Source organism: Mobula birostris, chromosome 9 (assembly GCF_030028105.1).
Source record: "Mobula birostris isolate sMobBir1 chromosome 9, sMobBir1.hap1, whole genome shotgun sequence".
NCBI classification, from domain to species: domain Eukaryota; kingdom Metazoa; phylum Chordata; class Chondrichthyes; order Myliobatiformes; family Myliobatidae; genus Mobula; species Mobula birostris.
Window position 1 is genome coordinate 5,077,727 of NC_092378.1, and position 18,278 is coordinate 5,096,004.

Genomic DNA, 18,278 nt, shown 5'->3' on the forward strand with positions numbered 1-18,278 from the left:
GGTTTCCCCCCACAGTCCGAAGATGTACTGGGTAGGTCAATTGGTCATTGTAAATTGTCCCGTGATTAGGTTAGGGTTTGTCAGGGGTTGCTGGGGCAGCACGACTCAAAGGGCCAGAAGGGCCTACTCCACCCCGTATCGCTAAATTTATAAAAAAATATAAAATAACAGTGGGGCAAAAGCAGTCCTTGAGCCTAGTGGTACGTGCTTTCAGGCTTTTGTTCCTGTTTGTCATTCTCATCCTCCTACACTCCGGGGAATAAACTCCTAGCCTATTCAGCCTCTCCCTATAACTCATGTCCTCAAGTCCTGGCAACATCCTTGTAAATTTTCACCGCACTCTTACAATCTTATCAATTTCCTTCGTCTAGGTAGGCAACCAGAACCAAGAGACTTGAACCCGGAACCTCCTGAATGCCAGCTGACATGGATCACCATCCAAGGAATTCCCCCACTCTCCCTTGGTGGAACGAGGAACTCTGAATTCAGCTGGCTGATGTGCTGATGCTGTGGGTCAGGGGATAGCGCAGTTAATCGCACAAGTATAGATGTCAGACTGCAGTTATAATTGAATCATAGAGAGTTTCTGAGGTTAGTGGCTTTTGCTAGAAGTGAGGGAGGAGAGGGAAATCAGGGGATGCTTTTGAAAGAGCGATGCAACAGTCCGAACAAAATCCAGCACATTTCCGAGCCCTGGTGGAAGGGAGCTGGAGAGAGGGGGCCTCAACAACTAATCATTTGGCCTCTCTCCACCCACCTCCCAGAACATAATACATCTTGGCCGTTGCCACGGTACCAGAGCTCTCGATCAATATGTATGTTTTCCTTTCACGTCTGGTCACAGACATCCTCTTCTCTCCATGTCCGGACTGAGATTTTAAGGAAAATAAAAGAGAGAATTATATCAAGGATTGACTTATATTTAAACACCAAATGCCCACATAGTAGAGCCGAGTCCTGTGGTTGGTCAAGGGTCAATCCTGCAGCTATTGAGATGCTTTGGCTGATGAACCTTGAACTTTGGCATCTGGGGTCAAAGCCAAGACCTCTACAGAGTGGCCTTCGTCAAGAATTAACAAGTGTGACAGCGTCCTGTCCCTTCACTAGACGCTTAAACGGTGTAAACAGGGACATCTGGAATGAGACCTTTCAGCTCAACAGTTAAAAATGATCATGAATCAACAGTTGTATTCATAAATCTTCAGGACTAATTATATTAAAGGGGGAATCTAAGGAGGGCACTATGGAAACAGCACAACTTATCAGCCATTTCAATCAAATCATCAAGATAAGTATTTTCAGTCCGCGTCCTTTTTTTGGAGCATTTTTAAGTTCTGCTTGTTATCACAAACACTTCTCAATGGTAAATATTAACGAGCTCGCTCTTTTTAATTAAAATAAAGGGAGACTGCTAGGGCCCGCCGTAACCACTGGCAACACAGCAGCCAAATAATGCACGTCCTTTCATCGTCCAGAAGCCTCGAGCCTGGTGGCTGGAGTTATTCAGTCCTGCTCATTGGGGGATGCCAAGGCGTGAGGGTGGCAACGGGGTGCAAGGTGCCCAGCCTTGCCAACTAAAGCCACACGCCAGTCTCAGCAGGCCTGTACGATGGAAGTGAGCCAGTCAGCGTGTAAAAATAAAAGGAAGAAAATTAAGACAAGCGAAGACTTAAAAGTGAATTTTAAGAATTGTATTTATATTAGAGTTTTGGAGTCATATAGCACGGAAACAGGCCATTTGGCCCATCAGTTCTATGGTAACCGCCTCACTGTATTGTTTTCTTTTAACTGTCCCAATCTAATTTTCTTCTAGAATGATCTCCATCCTCCGGTGGCCTGGAGACCACAGGAGACTGAGGCCTTCAGACACCAGAATCCGAATCGAATTTAATATCACCGGCATATGTTGTGAAATGTCGAGCAAGGTAAATAGTAAGGTAGTGTTCATGGGTTCAATGTCCATTCAGAAATTAGATGGCAGAGGGGAAGAAGCTGTTCCTGAATTGTTGAGTGTGTGCTTTCAGGGTCCTGTACCTCCTCCTTGATGGTAGCAATGAGAAGGGGGCATGTCCTGGGTGACTGGAGTCCTTAATGATGGATGCCGCCTTTTCGAAGTGCTCTGATTGTCTGAAAGTTCCTTTGAGGATCACCCACATGGGCTTGTTGTGTCTGGAGTCACATGCAGGCCATTACCCCTCAACCCCCTCAACCATCAGGCCCTTGAACCAGAGGGGATAACTTCACCCAACTTCACTCACTCCAACTCTGAGCTTTTCACGCAAACTACGGATTCACTTTTAAGGACTCAGTATCATCACATTTTCTCGATATTTATTGCTTATTTATTTATTATTACTTTTCTTTCCTTTTGTATTTGCACACTTTGTTGCCTTTAACACACTGGTTGTCCGTCCTGGTGGGTAAGGTCCTTGATTGATTCTATTGTGTTTCTTGGATTTATTGTGTATGCCCACAAGAAAATGAATCTCAGGGGTTTTAGATGGTGATACAGGTGTCCCCCGTTTTACGAACGTTCGCTTTACAAAACCTCACCATTACAAAAGACCTACATTAGTACCCTGTTTTCGCTTTCAGTAGGTCTTTTCACTGTTACGAAAAAAATTCAGCGCGCGATAAAAAATTCAGTACGCGCCCCGAGCAGCCGCTCTTCCCGGATTCAGAACGGCATTCTCGCCAGCATTGCTTTAACATGAGCCTGTGTGCAGTCGTTTGCAAGATGAGTTCTATGGTGTCGGAAAAGTCTGGATGAGCTCGTAAGGGTGTTACACAGCGTAAAACTAGACATAATTAAGCGTTTCGATCATGGTGAATGAAGCAAGGACAAAATGAGTCTGGCTTGTGGAAGCTGATGAAGATGATGTTGAAGAGGTTTTGGCATCCCATGACCAAGAACTGATAGATGAAGAGCTGATGCAATTGGAAGAGGAAAGGAAAACAATCGAAACCGAATGAGTAATGATAAAGTACGACTTTAATTTTGAAAGGGTACGTAGGTTTAGGGGATATTTGCAAGATTCTTTGAGTCCTTACAAAGAATTGCATGATAGAAAAATGCGCGAGGCTCAGCAGTCAAGCAAGCCTTCCACATCAGCCACAGCAGAAGACGAACCTCGACATTCGACATCGAGGCGAGCAGTCATAGGAGAAGATGAGCTGCCTGCCCTGATCGATGATGAGATGACACCCCTGTGTCCCACCACCCTAACACCCAGACCGCAGACAGATACTGTACCGATTCGCGGAGAATGCAGCAGTAGCTGGGAGGCACACAGCACATCTTTAAGAAAAAAGCCGAAATAAGCATGCTAATTAATTAGGTGCCACCCCACACGTAATTGTCGGCCCAGATCAGAGGCGATGCAATCGGCAATCGGCACTGATCTGGGGCGACAATTACGTGTCGGGCAGCACGTGATTAATTAGCATGTTTATTTCGGCTTTTTTCTTAAAAATGTGCTGGGTGCGTCCCGGCTACCGCTGGACCCCTGTGTGCTTCGCGGCAATGTATCGGTTGGTGGCTTGGAGGGTGGGCGCCACTGCACCATCCAGTCTGCGACGACTCAGCCTAACACACCATCATCAGTGTGCTCTGCGCCGTCCTGATTCCAGTAAGTGACACTACACTGTACATACATTATTTCTACTTTATATAGGCTGTGTATTTTTACGTGTTATTTGGTATGATTTGGCAGCTTCATAGTTTAAAGATTACTGGAGAGCGCTTGCGCCGTGTTTTTGCCAACGGCGCTTGCGTGAGATTTTCACTACGGAGAACAGTTCAGTAATGATTGTGGAAAAGTATTTCTGCTTTATATAGGCTGTGTATTTATCATATCATTCCCGCTTTTACTATATGTTACTGTTATTTTAGGTTTTATGTGTTATTTGGCATGATTTGGTAGGTTATTTTTGGGTCTGCGAATGCTCTCAAAATTTTCCCATATAAATAAATAGTAATTGCTTCTTCGCTTAATGACATTTTGGCTTACGAACCGTTTCATAGGAACGCTCTACCTTCGGATGGCGGGGGAAACCTCTATTGCAACCTGGATGCTGTCCAGGGTCGATGCCTTGCAAAGAATCTCCACTCAACTCATATATTTATGGGTTGATATAATATCTATAACATGGTAGATGAGCTGCCTGCCCTGATCGACGATGAGATGACACCCCCATATATAACATGGTAATGCAGGATACTCTTGACCAACTTTACCTGGTACTTGTAGGCTGGTGTGCTAATTTAACGGCTCACATAATGATCTTCTGCAGCCAGCTGTAAGATGGAGCTTGATTCCTGCCGTTGTCTGTAAGGAAGTTGCACATTCTCCCTGTGACTGGGTAGAGTTCCTCCCGGTGCTTCCGTTTCCTCCCACATTCCAAATTCCAGGGTTAAAGTTCATGACCCTTGGGCATGCTATGTTGGCGCTGGAAGCATAGTGACACTTGTGGGCTGCCCTAGCACAATCCTTGCTGATTTTATTTAACGCCATTTCACTGTTTCTTTTGACAAAGAAATCTAATCATCTTCTGTCAAAGGAGGTGGTAAAATGAGATATAGTTAGTACGTTTAAGAGGCATTTAGACAGACTTTTACATAGGCAAGACATAGAATTATACATTTCCAATGTAGTCAAATGGGAATAAAATAATGGGCAAAAGGATTGGGATATGACATATAAAGCTATTCTTTAAAAAATCTTATTTAATTTATTTACTTTTAATTAGAGACATAGAGTGGAACAGTCCCTTCTGGCCCAACGAGCTGCACCACCCAGCAACTCACCTATTTAACCCAAGCCTAATCACAGGACCACTTACAATGGCCAGTTAACCTACTTACTGGGATGTCTTTAGACTGTGGGAGAAAACCAGGGCACCGGGTGGAAAGTGCATACGGGAAGGACGTAAAAACTCCTTAGAGATGGCGCTGGTGTTGAACACTAAACTGGACTGTAATAGCATTGCTCTAATCGCTTTGCTACCATGGTGGCCCATGGCACGTCTACCATGTACTGTGTACAATGTGTATATCGCATGGACCGTGACACGGGACGAATAAATTAATGGCTTGTCTTTACTCATTTGTGGACCTGTAACAGGGTAAAGAGACAAGAATATTTTAATGGAAAATAAAACACCTCTCTCGGCTCTCTCCTGTCTCGACGAGGCTTGGCTGTTCAAAGGCAAGGGGCCGGGCAAAGGCAGAGACAAGTGACAACTCACTAATCTTCCCCCGGGCCGGGACTGATGAAGAAATGTGCGTGCCATATTGTGCGGGACTGTTTGGTCAGCCATGTGACAGATTAAAAGGAAGTACAAATAGCAACAGTCTCGGTGGTAGCTAAGGGCTGAGGCTGCGTGATTGGTTGCAGGGAGACTTTGCTACGTTTCCACAGGGGTAGCTGTGCCTCATTCCAGCACAGGGCACTGCGGGTCAAAGTCCTTTTATTTCCTATTTCCATAGGAAGCAATTGTTTTCTCCATAGGGGTTGGTATCTTTTTCAAAGCAATGCAGCTTCCCGAATTGCGGCTGAGGTTTGTCGCTGCACAACCCTTTTTATGTCGCAGTCCCTTGGCACATAACAGATGTTACGTGTTGTGGAGGCTTTGGAGAGGGTGCAGAAGAGGTTTACCAGGATGCTGCCTGGATAAAGTGTATGAACTCAGTAGAGAGGTCGGACAAGCCTCGGATTGTTCTCATTGGAGCGGCAGAGACCTGATGTGACTTCATAAGATTATGAGAGGCACAGATAGGGTAGATTTGATGCATTTCAAGAGTCAAGGATTAAGATTGTTTAATGTCATTTCCAGTACTATAAAGAAGGTGAAATAATTCTTACTCCAGACCTGAGGCAGAGAATTGTAAACTTAGTCAGCTCCATCATGGGCACTAGCCTTCACAGTATCCAGGACACCTTCAAGGAACGATGCCTCAGAAAGGTGGCATCCATCATTAAGGACCCCCATCACCCAGGACATGCCGTCTTCTCATCACTACCATCAGGGGGGAGGTACAGAAGCCTGAAGGCACACACTCAGCGATTCAGGAACAGCTTCTTCCCCTCTGCCATCAGATTTCTGATTGGGCAATGAACCCATGAACACTTTTTTTACTCGCTACTTTTTTATTTCTATTTTTTCACTACATATTTAATTTAATTAGATATATATATACTTGCTGTCATTCACAATTTTTTTCCTTTTATTATGTATTGCATCGTACTGCTGCCTGCAGAGTTAGCAAATTTCACAACATATGCTGGTGATATTAAACCTGATTCTGATTAAAAAACACACAATAAAACAAAGAATGCAGTGATAAAATGACACAATAAATATAACCATATAAGATAGCTGATATACATGGATTGAATGTATGTCCATGAAGTGACACTCATGCAGAAGTGTCTATACGTAAGGTGACTCTGACAGGAAATGATAAAGTCGTGGTGGTGGTTGTATGCTTTAACATTTTGATGTACATGTGATAAATAAAACAAATCTTTTTCTTTAAAGACAGTCAGAATCTTTTTTTCTCCCCAAGCAGAAATAGTACAGTACATGCCCTTCAGTCCACGATGCTGTGCTGACCTTTTAACCTTCTCTAAGGTCAATCTAACCCTTCCCTCCCACACAGCCCTCCATTTTTCTTTCATCCATGTGCCTATCTAAGAATCTTTTAAATGCCCCAATGTATCTGCCTCTACCTCCACTTATGCAGGGCATTCCGTGCACCCACCAATCTCTGTTTAAAAAAACTGCCTCTGATATCCCCTCTATACTTTCCTCCAATCACTTCAAAATTATGCCCCCTTGCCCCCTTGTTCGTAAGATTATGGGAGTCATACACAAGGTGGATAGTCAGTATCTTTCTCCCAGAGTAGGAATGTCAAGTACTAGAGGACAAACACTTAAGTTGTGCTGGATTCTAATGGTTTAATCCAAGGTTCTTTCAGAAATCAGGAAAGAGGCACAAAACTTGTTGCTTCATGATTAGTAAGCACTAATAGGATAAAGAGAGAACGGAAAACAGACAGTGATAGAGGTCTAATAGTTGAAGAATGGGAGAGTCAAAAGATTAAAGGGACTAAGAGGCTGCTCTCTTATTGTACACAGGTAAAGAAAATTCCATTCAAATTTGTATATGAGAGTTAACCAAAGAAAAAGCTCTTATTCAAATAATTCATCACCAAGAGAACTTTCCAGAATTATACCAATATAACCACAAGGGGATACACTGAACTTGCATATACAGACTATCATCACCAGGAAGCATAGTAAGCAGTTATTTGCATGTAAGTATGTTTATAAAATACAAGCAGACAAATAATTGTTAAACTGAAAAGAAAATAATAATTAAATAGTCTAATCTAAGAATTAAGCAGTCGGATCCAACAGATGATGGGGGGAGTGTTTAAAGGGGATGTGCAAGGCAAGTTTTTTTCCATAGAGATCAGAGGGTACCAGGAACGGTGGCGGTGGATGTAGATATGATAGTGGCATTTAAAGGCTGTTAGATAGACATATAAATATGGAGGGATGTGGCAGAAGACATTTAGTTTAATTTGCACTGTGTTTAATTTACACTGTAATTTACAAGGAGGTATTTGCAGACTCAGCTCCAGGCCACAACCTCTGTACTTCAGATTCAAGCCCTGGGCCTTGATTACCTGTACCAGCATTGATCCCAGCACACACTGATCACCAAGCATTAGGCCTCGAACTTCGGATTCGCCCATGACAGGACGCCAAACACTAAGCTTCAAACACCAAACTCACCGATTTGTGAACCCGGGGATCATCAGAACTCGTTCCTTCTGCCAACTGTGTGTGAGTGCGTGGTAGGCTCTGGGGACAGTTGACTGCAAAGGTCTGAGGAGCACAGTGGATTAGTGCAATCAGGTCTGTAGTGAAAGTTACTATCAAAGTACTCATATACAGGTTTCCCCCACCATCCAAAGGTCGAGCGTTCCTATGAAACGGTTTGTAAGTCGAAATGTTGTAAAGCAAAGAAGCAATTACCATTTATCTATATGGGAAAATTTTGTGAGCATTCGCAGACCCAAAAATAACCTACCAAATCATGCCAAATAACACATAAAACCTAAAATAACAGTAACATATAGTAAAAGCAGGAATGATATGATAAATACACAGCCTATATAAAGTAGAAATACTTTTCCACAATCATTGCCAGCACAGATCTCCGTAGCGAAAATCTCACGCAAGCGCTGTGTCGGCAGAAAATCTCACACAAGCGCTGCTGGCAAAAACACGGCGTAAGCACTCTCCAGTAACCTTTAAACTATGAAGTTACCAAATCATACCAAATAACACGTAAAAATACACAGCCGATATAAAGTAGAAATAATGTATGTACAGTGTAGTATCACTTACCGGAATCGGGACAGCGCAGAGCACACTGATGATGGTGTGTTAGGCTGAGTCGTCGCAGGCTGGGTGGTGCAGTGGCCCCCACCCTCCAAGCCACCAACCGATACATTGCCACGAAGCACACAGGGGTCCAGCGGTAGCTGGGACGCACCCAGCACATCTTTAAGAAAAAAGCCGAAATAAACATGCTAATTAATCACGTGCTGCCCGACACGTAATTGTCGGCCCAGATCAGTGCCGATTGCCGATTGCATCGCCTCTGATCTGGGCCGACAATTATAATTAGCATGCTTATTTCGGCTTTTTTCTTAAAGATGTGCTGTGTGCCTCCCAGCTACTGCTGCATTCTCCGCGAATCGGTACAGTATCTGTCTGCGGCCTGGGTGTTAGGGTGGTGGGACACAGGGGTGTCATCTCATCGTCGATCAGGGCAGGCAGCTCATCTTCTCCTATGACTGCCCGCCTTGATGTCGAAGGTCGAGGTTCGTCGTCTGCTGTGGCTGATGTGGAAGGCTTGCTTGACTGCTGAGCCTCGCGCATTTTTCTATCATGCAATTCTTTGTAAGGACTCAAAGAATCTTGCAAATATCCCCTAAACCTACGTACCCTTTCAAAATTAAAGTCGTACTTTATCATTACTCATTCGGTTTCGATTGTTATCCTTTCCTCTTCCAATCGCATCAGCTCTTCATCTATCAGTTCTTGGTCATGGGATGCCAAAAGCTCTTCAACATCATCTTCGTCAACTTCCACAAGCCAAACTCATTTTGTCCTTGCTTCGTTCACCACAATCAAAACGCTTAATAATGTCTAGTTTTACGCTAAGTGTAACACCTTTACGAGCTCTTTCAGGCTTTTCCGACACCATAGAACTCATCTTGCAAACGACTGCTCACAGGCTCGTGTTAAAGCAACAGTGGCGAGAATGCCGTTCTGAATCGGGGAAGAGCAGCTACTCGGAGCGCGCGCTGCTTTTTATCTCGCGCTGATTTTTTTCGTGCACTGAATTTTTTTCGTAACAGTGAAAACACCTTCTGAAAGCGAAAACAGGGTACTAATGTAGGTCTTTCGTAACAGTGAGGTTTCATAAAGCGAATGTTCGAAAAGTGGGGGATACCTGTATCTGATCTCCATAAAGGGCGCTGGGTCAGGAGGGTGTTCTGTCGGGCAAAACAAGGCAGGATGCATGACATTGGCTCCATCCCTCCCCCTCCTGTCTTTTCCTATCAGTTTGGATCTCCCCCTCCCCCTCCCACTTTCAAATCTCTTACCAACTCTTCCTTCAGTTAGTCCTGACGAAGGGTCTCGGCCTGACACGTCGACTGCACCTCTTCCTAGAGATGCTGCCTGGCCTGCTGCGTTCACCAGCAACTTTGATGTGTGTTGCTTGAATTTCCAGCATCTGCAGAATTCCTCGTGTATGCATGACATTAGCTTGGACAACTTTCCAACACCACATTGTCTGTGTATTATGCACGAGCTAAAAGAGCCCTCAACGCCGCACCACAGCGAGAGGGAGGGGTGCAGTTTGTTGCAAATTCTTGAACAACACACATAAAGTGCTGAAGGAACTTGGCAAGTCAGGCAGCATCTATAGGGAGAAATAAACAATCAAACACATCTTTAGGTTGTGTCGGTTGTGAACGCAAATAACACAATTCACTGTGTTTCAAAATACATGTGATAAATAAAATTAATTTGAGAAATAAATGAATTTGTAAATGCTTTGTTAAGTAAAGCATTACACTACGTGAATACACTATGGGCACTTCAGTGCAGTTTATTCATGTGGGTGAAGGGTGAAGAGTATTCATTACAATGGAAAAGTCATTTCTCCTGTACCTAAAGTGGCCACTGACTGTACATTTGTGTTCTTCTGCTGCTGTAGCCCATCCACTTCAAGGTCCGACGTGTTGTGTGTACAGGCATTCTGTTCTCCACAACACTGTTATAACATGTGCTTAATTGAGTTATTATCGCCTCCTGTCAGTTTGAACCAGTCTGGCCATTCTCCTCTGACTTCTCTCATTAACAAGGCATTTTCCCCACAGAGCTCCCACTCACTGGATTTTTTTGCACCATTCGCTGTAAACCTCAGAGGGTGTTATATGTGAAAATCCCAGGAGATGAACAGTTTCTGAGATACTCAAACCACCCCGTCTGGCACCAATGATAATTCCACAGTCAAAGTCACTTAGATCACATTCCTTCCCCATTTTGATGTTTGGCCTAAACCACAACGGAACCTCTTGATCAAATCTGCATTGAGTTGCTGCCTCATGATTGGCTGATAGGATATTTGCATTAATGAGCAGGTGTACAGGTGTACCTAATAAAGTGCCACTGAGCGTAGTTTCATAAAGAGATTGACTCAACAGTCCTACAACTCTCTTTCAGTGTTGTTTAGAGTAGGGAAGATGGGTTGTGCAGTTAGATTTTCATGGATACCTGGGCATGCTGGGGTGGAGGGAAATGAAATTGTGGATGGCATTGCAAAGTCTTCCTTACAGAGCAGGCAAGCAGAAATTAGGGTTCACCTAGGCACAGCAGGATTGAGAAGCAGGATTAAAAAAGGTATAGAGAAGAAGTGGCAGGAGGATTGGAAAAATGAATTAAGGGGTAGGCATTATTTTTCTAGTCACCCACTAGTTAAAAAGGTCTCAGACTGTTACCTTTTAAGTCATAGAGATATGGTGAAATTTACAAGACTTAGGTTGGGGCATTGTGGGCTAAACTATTATTTAAGGATAATAGGAAAGCATCCTACTGGATTATGTGACTGTGGTAGTCCAGAGACAGTCCAGCATGTGTTGCTGAGCTGTAATCGATACAAAATTGAAAGAAGCGTGTTGTTCAAGAGGCTATCTGGCTTAAATTTACTTTGGTTTTCTATTAAATCTTTGTTTGGCCAGCAAGAGAACCAACATCTGATTGAAGAGTCTATCATTCAGTTTATACGTGAGACTAGGTTGTATTCGAGAATTTGAGTTCCTTGAAGTTCTATAATTAATTATACATCCTGCGGAGGGCTGTAATACACCTAGATGTGTCTAAACAGCCGGAAATAGAAGCAGAAGAAGAGAGAAGAAAGAGGGGGAGGAGGAGGGGGAGGAGGAGGAGGAGAAGAAGAAGAAGAAGAAGACATCCTACAACTCAGGACTCAAGGATTTGTGTTAAAGCAAGAGGGTGGGCAGGCTAGGGTTTTGTTCCTTGCAGCATAGGAGTCTGAGGGGTGATCTTATAGAGATATATCATAGGATAGGGAGAGTGTATACAGTCATTTCCCCAGGGAAGGGGAAAATCAAGAGGGCATGGGTTTTAAAAAAGGAGTAAGTCAAAAGGGCACTTCTTTCTCACAGAGAGTGGTCAGAATTTGGAATGAACTGCCAGAGAAAGAGGAAGAGGAATCTCCATCAGCACAGGTGCACCACTAGGCTGTGTGCTTACCCCCTGCTCTACTCACTTTGCACCTGTGACTAGTACAGCTCCAACACCATGTACATAATTGCTGATGACAGCACAGTTGTGGGCCATATGAAAGGTGGTGATGAATCAGCGTACAGAGAGGCTGAAAATTTGGCTGAGTGGTGTCATAACAACAACCACTCACTCAAAGTCAGCAAGACCAAGGAACTGATCATAGACCAGGAGAGGGAAACGAGAGGTCAATGAGCCAGTCCTCTTCAAGGGATCAGAGGTGGAGAGGGTCAGTAACTAAATTCCTGGCTGGTACTCTGTAACTGTGTTTCTCAAGTCCTGGCAACATCCTTGTAAACCTTCTCTGCACTCTTTCAACCTTATTTATATCCTTCCTGTAATTTGGTGACCAAAACTGAACACAATACTCCAGATTCGGCCTCACCAATGCCTTATACAACCTCATCATAACATTCCAGCTCTTATACTCAATACTTTGATTAATAAAAGTCAATGTACCAAAAGCTCTCTTTACAACCCTGTCTACCTGACGCCACTTTTAGGGAATTTTGTATCTGTATTCCCAGATCCCCCTGTTCTACTGCACTCCTCAGTGCCTTACCATTAACCTTGTATGTTCTACCTTGGTTTGTCCTTCCATTAGTTTTGCTTGTCACATGTACGTCAAAACAGAGTGAAATGAATTGTTTGCATCAACAAGCAACACAATCTGTGGATGTGCAGGGGGAAGCCTGCAAGTGTTGTCGTGCTTCTGGTGTGTCCGCAACTTACTAACCCTAACCTGTATATCTTTGGAATGTGGGGGGGAACCACAGCCCCCTGAGAACATACCAACTCATTACTGACAGAGGTTGGAATTGAACCCTGATCTTCCAGGCCCTGGAGCAATAAAGTGTTACACTAACCACTACACTATTTATCTGTGATGCTCCGGCAAGTAAGATTTTCATTGCACCAGTGCATATGACAATAAACCTGGCTTAAACTAAGCTCAGAGCTAGCGAACTGCTTTATTAGGCATCCTTTCATTTAATCTTTCACAACGAGGACCTCTTATCCCGCCTGAGTGGTGCCAGATACCCAGAACCGATGCCTTTGGGTCACTGCCAGTTTCAGGACCAAGTCAGTTTGTGGTTCAGCCAATATTAATCTGTGTCTGAGCACCGACGACCTGAAGGAAACATCAAAGTGTGCTGAGCTGAGTACCACTCCGAGTTCCTGGCACCACTCAGTCAGGACAAGTGGTCCTCATAGAAGAATGACTAAGTTGTCTAAGAAAGCCGTACGCTAGTTGCGAGCTCAACTTAAGCCAGGCTTATTTGTAAGATTTTATTGTCTGAGGTTGATCCTTGGCATCTGCTGGCAGAAGCAAGTCACAAAGCTGGAGGCTCTCGACACGAGCATCAAGCCATGATCCTGAAAGCCCAGCTTCAATGGACAGGACATGTCATACACATAGAGGACTCTGGAATCCTCAAGCAGCTACCATATGGTGCGCTGTGCTACCTCTGGGCAAGAGGAACCAAGGTAGGCTGGTAAGAGGTTCAAAGATTGTGTGAAAGCTAACATCGCATATTCAAAGATTCAAAGTATGTAGACATTATACAACCCTGAGATTGGACTCCTAACAGGCAGCCACAAAACAAAGAAACCCAGAAGAACTCATATATTAAAAAAAGACTGTTGAACACCCAATGTGCAGAGGGAAAAAACCTGCAAGCAAATAGCGTTCTGAACCGAAGTCCGCAAGAGGGTCCTGTAGTTCAGCACAGTTCAGTGCAGAGCTGAGTAAACTTGGTGGAGCAGCAATCTGAACCAGTCTGTCCCCTGCCTCAGGCCCCTCCGCCATGATCTTTTCAATCTGGCACCACATTTAAATCTCCATCCAAGCACTGGGGTTCAGTCGCCTCGATCCGCTCTGGTGCCTGGACTCTACTGCCTTGATTCGGCCCGTATCTCACCTTTCTGATTCGGCGCAGTGCTTAAGTATCCATCCAAACATTGAGTAGTATGCTGGACTCGCTCCAAAGCAGCTGGAACAGTGTGCACAAGACCAGACTGGATGGCATGACTTGGTACGACTGTTGGCTGCCCAAGAGCGATGGGAGGCTGCGGCAGTAATTCCTTCAACGGAATCAGCACAGTTCCTCTGTCCTCACTGTGAATGAGTTTGCTGCCCAAGATTTGGACTCTACAGCAACCTTCAGGTCCATAGCAGATGAACTGCACAAGAACGACCATCATTGTCGGATAACCATCAATTCTGGACACAGAATATTTAAGTTTCAAGTTTAATTGTCAATCAACCATACACATGAAAACAGCCAAGCCAAACAGGGCTCCTCTGGGGCGAAGGTGGAAAACACAGAACTAACAGTCACCCACAACACACTACACTTATAGCACGTATAATTATTATAGCAGAAATAAAAACATACAGACTCAAAAAATATATAGCTCATGATCCTGAGTGTCATGGTCTGTAGATTGGTGGTGCATGGGATGTTGTCCTGGAGCCATGTTTCTGCAAGAACAAGTATGCAGCAGTTCCTCATCATGTGCTAATGCAGATGCAGACAAACACAATCCAGCTTGCCTTCCACAGAGTGAACAAGATACACAGTTCCCCTGCCGTCCGTCTTGCCAATGAACCAGTGAACCCGACGTTACCAATGTCCAACAGAGTCTTGCGATCACAAGAGAAAACATCTAAGACAGTCATTTGCACTGTTTGTTGGACTGTGCACTGCCTCTGCTGACAGATGAACCGGTGGTGGAGATTAGTATGGGCCCCAGGGTCTGATGATTATTGTACAGCACAGTCTATTGTGGTGCACTCCATCACCACTAATTTATTATTCCCCGTCAGAGTCACCTTATGTACAGACACTCCTGCGTCTATCAATCTATGCATTTAAGCTATCTTATACGTTTATATTTATTGTGTTTTTTTATTATTGTGTTTATTATCTTTTTGTGTTTTTTTGATGCTGCATTGCATCCAGAGTAACAATTATTTCATTCTCCTTTACACCTGTGCACTGGAAATTACGCTAAATAATCTTGAATCATTAATCTATTAACCTATCAAATAAACTATTGAACAAAAACAACAGGAACTTCTACCAGTTAAAGCAAGACAATTTTATCAGGGGAAAAAAAGCAGTGAGTGGAGGAGAGTTAATTATAAACCATTCATCTACAATCAAATTAGTCAAATCTACCAAGGTTACCACGAAGCATGCTTAACTGCCCCATTTCGTCTGGTCTTATTTTAAGTAAAACCAGTGACACCATCCACTCTCCTGTGTAGATTTGGATGCACCCTGTCTTGGTAGAGAGACTATGACCACAAGGGAGTTGTGGGCACAGCTCAGCATGTGACAGAAAACAGCCTCTCCTCTTATGGGGCCTGTCCACACGTCCCACTGCCTCAGTAAAGCAGTCAGCATAACCGAAGACCCCTCCCACCCTGGGGACTCTCTCTTCTCCCCTCTCCTACCAGGCGGAAGATACAAAGGCCTGAAGGCAAGTACCAGGCTCACGGACAGCTTCTAACCCACTGCTGTAAGACTATTGAACAGTTCCCCAGTACAACAAGGTAGACTCTTGACTTCACAATCTACCTCATCACAGATAACCCACCTTGCAAAAAGTCATTTCAGGGAGGTATCTCCACCATTTCAGGGAGGTAGCACCCCCACCCCCCCACAACCCCATATCACCCCCCCCCGTCCCCGTCCCATCGACCTCCAAGGGTGTATGTAATACTTTGTTTAGTGATTTTGTTATTTTGTCTGATCTGTAAACCAAATTGGGTATATGCAGAAAATGTGACATTAAAATATGTACTTATATTATATTATCATGTTTATTCTATTACAACTTTAAGCAAGTCTACAGGGAGTTTAGCAGCCAGCCAGCTAGTTTAAATAACGTTAGCTATGCTAATGAACGAATGACACCTGTTAAACTCACCTCAACATGTCTTTTACATTTTAACCCACCATGGACAGTAGAAAAGTCACTGTTGCAAACAGTGCAGCGAGCAACACTGTCATTATTTTTGAGGTCGACTGTAAAGCCCGCCCACAGAGAAAACTGATGTCTACTTAGCAGGGGTCCCCAACATTTTTTGCACCGCAGACCGGTTTAGTATTGACAATGTTCTTGCTGACCGGCCGACCGGGGGGGGGGGGGGGGGTGGGGGGGGTGTTAATCACAGCCGGAATATCGGTGATAAGTCAATAGCATCATAACATTTTAAGTAACGTTTGGATATTAAACACACAGCACATATTTTCCCCGTATGAACATATAAAATCATTGCAACACACCAATATCGCTGAATCAGGGGGAGTCCTGGGCTTGTTTTCCTGCAACAAGATGGTCCTATCGAGGGGTGATGGGAGACAGCGATACTCGAAGGGGGTTCCTTATGTCCAGTCTATTCCGCAATTTGGTTTCCGTTGCATTCATTGCAGAAAACTCTGCTTCGCAGCCATATGATGTTGGAAATGGAAGCAACGTTTTCAGTGCTATCGTGGCTATCTCAGGATATTCAGCCTTGACTTTGATCCAGAATGCCGGCAGAGATGTTATGTCAAACACACTTTTCAGCCCACCGTCATTTGCAAGCTCGAGGAGTTGATCTCCTTCCCGCGCTGAGACGGATGACGCGTGCGTAATGACCTCGTGTGCGTTCGAGCTCAACAGTGCATGACAAGGAATGAGGAAAGGTGCAGCTGACTCATACCGCCAACTCATAACGTTTCCTTGCGGCCCAGTGGATGGGGACCACTCTTAGCACGAAGAGAGACCAATCAGGATGCTCGCTCTCCCTCTCAAAAAAATCTATTTCTGGGATATTGTATGTAATTTCCGGGCGTCAAGGAGCCACTATCGAAATGCGGGAGACTCCCGGAACTTCCGGGAGAGGTGGGATGTCTGTCATCATGGGCCCTTGCAGCTGATTGTCTGCCTGCAATGCACTTTCTGGCTTTACAGATACACTACAGCAACAGGCCCTTCTGGCCTAACAAGCCCAATTGCACCCGAAAAACCTATTCACCTGCTAATCTGTACATTTCTGGAACGTGGGAGGAAACCAAAGCACCCCGAGGAAATCCAGGTGGTAATGGGGAGAACGTACAAACTCCTTACAGACAGTGGCAGAAATTGTTGCAGGAGTTGCTAGTCAGTGTTGAACTCAGTGCAGGATTGCCTTAGGAACTCCAGCCACGGATTTTTCCCTCAGGGTTTGCTCACAAAGCCTTCCCCGTGAGTGGGTATAGCCGCAAGGAAGCAGAGGTTTGAGATTAGCATTTTCCTTCTTCTGGATGAGCTGATGAGCCCTATCTGCCCAAAGTGACTTGTTTTAAGGCACCAGTAACCCACCTTTGCCCGTTCTCCTGTCAGTAAAAACGGCTCTGTCAGACCTGGTAGCTAAGCCACACGTGAAGGCCAGGAGCTGGACTTGGTTGTCAGAGGCCGTTAGAGACACATGACATTGGGAGCATTTACTAGGTAGTGGGAGCTTGTCTCCATTACCACCCCCAACTATGACAACCTTAATTTAGTAACTTAATTTACCAATATGCAAGATCGTCTGAAACGATTTTTAAGCAGTATACTCCTGAGGCAAACATCTTCAAAAGGCTGTGCCTCGTGAAAGTGGTATCCACCATTAAGGACACTCACCACCTAGGACATGCCCCCTTCTCATTGCGACCATCAGGGAGGAGGCACAGGTGCCTGAAGGCACACACTCAATAATTCAGGAACAGCTTCTTCCCCTTTTCCATCAGATTTCTGAATGGTTCTTGAACCCATGATCATCTGTTCATCTATCTATATAGAATCTATCTCTCCATCTATCTATCTATTATCTATCTATTAAAATACCTATCTATTTATTCATGTTGTAATTTATAGTCATTTTTATGCCTTGCATTGTGCTGTATGTCAGTGACAATAACCCCGATTCTGATTCCAATTGTCTTTCCTGCTTTTTGGAGGACTGTACTATTCCTGAATTAGCCGCCTCAGTTCTGACATTACAGTGGTGGCAGTATTCCTGTGAAGTCCTCCAGTGACTAAAGAGGCCTGGCGTCTACCTGCAGGCAGCTGCAGCTACATTAAACACAAGGACCTCCAACATTAATTTGACTGAAGTGAGGCTTTCGACTCTGGCAGACAGCCATCTGGAACCCCGTCAGAGTTCATCAGAGTGCCTGAAATGGCTTTAATTGCAGTTTAATCTCATTTCTCTGCAAAGCCTCAGCTACAGGTGAAAGGAGACACTAATTACCACTGATCAATGGTTCTGAGGGGAACAGAGCTTCCTCCCACACAGGAAACACACCTGAGGGGCAGGTGATGAGGTTCCTTTGCCTGTTAAAATGCTGGTTGCCTCTGTTGGA